Here is a 4,412-nt window from a genome sequence, read left to right as displayed (position 1 = left end):
CTTGCAAGTTGAAAATCCTGCAAGGATTTGAGATCCCTTTTTTTTGGCAGTTGGGGGGGGAATAATGAGCAAATCATTCAGACTCCTTCCTATATCATTGCTCTTTCTAGAAGAGTTGTAAGTATGGTTCTAATCCACATGATTTTGTATTTGCCACTGTCATTATCTCAGCCTCTGCTATTTTAGGGTGATAGTGAGGTGTTTTTTACCTCAAAAGTGCTATATGTTAATACCCTGATTCTAGAATTCAAATATTGCCATTTATTTTCGAGGGATAGTATTCTACTACGTATGAATTACAGAGTCTGTCAACAAAAAACATTAGATCAGAAAGTGATCTTCCAGCAGCTAGGTCTCACATTGCCATAATGTTTTTAAGGCAGAATCAAGGCACTGAACAAAATACTTTTTTTTTCTTTTTCTAGAATATAAGGACACTGATACTAAATACTCATTTTCCTATAGAAGTGAATTTAAGCAATCTATACTGAAACAATATCCTTTTTCTGAAAATTGTTAAGGTACTCTGAGTTAGATACACGGGAGAAATGCCAACAAGATATTCTCAAGAGGTCAAAACAACAAAAAAGACTTTACTGGCACCTTTAGAAAATCAGAAAACTTTGGCAAAAGGTTTAGCGAAGCATTCAATCAACATAAAACACTTCTCAAAGCATTAACTTCGCAAACTCCAAGCCGCCCGATTTTAAGTTACTCAAAACTCCTAGAAGAGGGTGAGAGGGAAGATGTGTACTAATGTCTTTATAAACCATCCTTTGGGTGAGGGTATGGGTGTTAACGCCTTTGAAATGGGCCTTACTGTCTCTATTAACTTCAAGCAGCAGGTTTGCTACAGAGCCCAGACTGCTTGACCCCTGAAACAGACAAATGGGTCTGCACAAACCTGAGTTTCTGAACTTTGGGCTAAAATGACAGCTTCAGGGGGGGATATGTGGTAGGCGATTCGGGAAGGCTGTACCTTCCTAGTACCTCAGCCAAGGGGGAAAGGAAGAGAGCAGCATGCGGCCAGGAGTTTAGGATAAAAGGAGGCTGCATCCTCCAACACCTTGAGAGAGAAAAGCCCGCAGGCATGTGCCCCAGGGGACTCTCTCCCTTTATTGGAATAAAGCCGCAGGACTCCTCTGTCTCCTCTATGGACGCTGGCTTTTCATGGCGTGATTTTTCCGCACAGGAGTGTCCTTAACAGCTGGCCAAAAGGAGAGATGCCTTGCTACGTAATAAGATAAGGAGGTGACTGCGTCCTTGGACGAGTTAGCTCAGACCTTGCAAGGGAGCCTACAGGCTGAGCTCCCAGTTCAGCAAAGGGTGGAGGCTGGGTTGAATGCCGAAAAGAGACAGAAAACCTGCAGAAACAGTTCAGCAAGTCTCTGGGAAAAGAATTACAATTGCAGATTGCCTGTCTGAAGGGGGAGGTGAAGAGCAAGCGGGGGGTCTTCAGCCTCCAGAAGGAGATGGACTTGCCTAAGTGTGATGTCACTTCACTCCCTGGAGGAGGACTGAGAAAAGCCAACAACCTCCCCTCTCCCCCACACCCCAAGCTCTGCCCGGCTGTAAAGAGAATTCTTTTAATCAGGACTCAGAGTCCGTGGTAATTATACTTCACTCTGCAACAAAATTGGTTAAGTTACAAGGGAAAAATAGCAATCGTCTCAAAGAAAATGAAATGGAGAATGTTTAATAATTTCACTAATGGGGGGGAATGAAATAAAGTTTTCCAAGGGGGAAGCACATGGTAAAGAGCCCTGGTCTCTTGCTCAGAGCAACTTGTTGTGTGAGAAGTTTGCACTCGTTAGAGCAGGAGAATCCACCTCTCCCCATTCCAAAATGTGCTAGAATTACCAGGAAGTGTGGGATGCAGTGGGCTTCCAACCAGTGCATGAGAAATAGCTGGCGCCCTGTGGCTTTCTCCCTTGTCATTGTAACTTATTGCAAAATTTAAGGATTGAGACCAAGAAGACAAACTCTTGGTGCTGCCCTCAAAAAGTGAGTTGGGGGAGGGGTGGTGAATTCATTTGTCCGGTACAGCCATCAGCCTCGTTGCACTGTAGTTCCCTTGATTTCCCCATATACATTAGTCACCTGGCAGTCCTGTGATGTCCATATGGATTCTTAAGTAGGAGCTTTTGCTGTGTTTGGAAGCTTCACAACTTCATCTGTGAGTTCCCCATGATTTTTGGACACCTGTATTTGACAACTGAGAAGGAAAAAAAATCTGCCATGTCACTACTAACCCGATGATAAGGGTCTGAAATCAGCTTAATTATGGGAAGAGTGCTTAAGCTGAGAAAAGACAGAGGAATAGCTGCAGGGATGAACTTGTGATAAATATGATCCCAGATGGCACCTCAGGCTGCAGCAAGCACATGGTGACTGGATGAAAGATCCAGTGGAAAGCTGGGGAGATAAGCAACAGAATTAGCACTCTAAACTTTGTAAGATTAGAATTCACTGCATTCAAGGAACTGCTGGTTAGCACACACTTTGCAGCAGCTGTGAAAGAGAAGAGACTGCTAAGGAGATGTGCTTTATACACAAAATCATATCGAATTTGGGGGGCTATTTTAATCCTTCATTGAATTCTACATTACATGTACTGTCATAGATCAATTCTCAAACAGCATTATTTTCAGCTATGTCCACAGCTGTATTTGAACCAGGTAAGTCAACACTGCTTTTCTTTCACACCCTAATTAGTGATTTCTACAGGCACTCACTGGCAGTGAGTACTAGAACTCAAAATAACATCTGCCCATACTGTGTGGAGTAGTTGTAGTCTCCTATGGGTGTTACATGAGTTGCGTGAGCAGTCTGGTCGCCCCCTCTTATTTGCAGTTGGTATTTCTGTCCTGAAAGGACAGCTGCTGAGAAATGAGGAGACGCTTGGTGAAGGGCCTGAAGCAGGAAACTTGAGGAACCCAAATTCCCTGAACAGCATGAGCATGGAGAAATTTTAACACAGGACTTCAGTGCTGGACATGGGAAGAGCTAGAAGGAATTCAGCTTCACAGTTTTCACCTCTCCTGAGTGCAGTCTGTTCGTTATGAGTCTGCTGTTCAGCCAGGGCTATGGTCAGTATATGTTCCTCAGAACTGAATGATTCATCTTCCTCAAAGGATTTGTGAATAGTAGCTGAACATACAGAGAGATTTGGCAGGAGGTCCCTATTCCTATATGAAGAATTATTTTGTGGAGGTTGCATTATTAATCAGATGTTAAATGCTCTCCACATTACTGTATTGCACTAGACAAGAATTCAAAATTTCCACACCAGTCCTCTGGTAATGGGCAGCTCTTCTTCCTAATCCTAATTGGAAAATATGAAAAGAAAATATGAGTATTGGCTAATATGAAAATATTAGCCTTATGAGATATTCCACCATCCCCATAACTCATTTAGTGAGCTCAGGGGTGATCTCTGGGTTTGGCTTCCAATCTGGGGCCCAAAATGTGCCAGAGCACTCTTGGAAGGGGCTCCTACAGCACAGGAAGTCATCGGATGCTGCATATTGCACTGGATCACAGGCATGGTTTTTCTAACCACTTCACTGTGATATTCCTTGAGATATTTTAATGACTGAAATGCAAATGACCAGGAGAAAAATGTCTTTGGATCTAGAGGATCTGAAGAAGTCTAAATGATTAGTGTAGATCAAGTGTGGATGTGGCACTTGGGGACAAGGTTTAGGGGTGGACTTGGCAGTCCTGGGGTGACAGCTGGACTAGTCTTTTCCAGCCTTAAGAATTCTGTGTTTCTATGATACTGTGATTGCACCCTTTCCTATAACTGGACCAGTTAGTCTTCTGGACTACCAGTAAATCTCTTTATCCCACACCATCAGCATTACACACCCTGCTACCTCTAATGCCCTGGTATAGAAGATGCTGTGTTGTTAGGTGTTTCTGGGACTGTGAATGTGAAAATACACTTATTTTGATGGCACAGCACTGCAAGGCTGAGGTTTTATGAGATTTTTTGCAGGAATTGTATGCAGGTCTGTGTGATTGGCACAAGAATTGCATGCTGGTTTGTGGGGAACTGGAGGTAGGAAGGGGATATGGGAACCCCTGGAACTTCGGATTTGACAGAGGGAACTTGTTATTTATGCAGACAATAAAAGGTGCAAGTATGCATCAATTTCAAGTAAGAAATGCAAGGCTGCCAAAAGTGAGAAAGCAAAGTTTCTTGAGAAATCACTTTTAAAATTAAATATGCACAAACACACATATTATCTGTGCATGCACAAGCATATATTTCATTTTGATGTGATAGTGCATCCCCCCTTGCTCCTCAGGTCTGCTCTACAATCTCAGGAATTCCCATAAAGCCTTGATGTTTGTGCAATGAGTGTCCCTTGACTCTACCAAGAGCCGTCGCATGGCTGTGCCTGTGT

Source organism: Corvus brachyrhynchos, unplaced genomic scaffold (genome assembly GCF_000691975.1).
Source record: "Corvus brachyrhynchos isolate BGI_N302 unplaced genomic scaffold, ASM69197v1 scaffold236, whole genome shotgun sequence".
Classification (NCBI taxonomy): Eukaryota; Metazoa; Chordata; class Aves; order Passeriformes; family Corvidae; genus Corvus; species Corvus brachyrhynchos.
Note: the sequence above shows the minus strand (reverse complement) of the source record.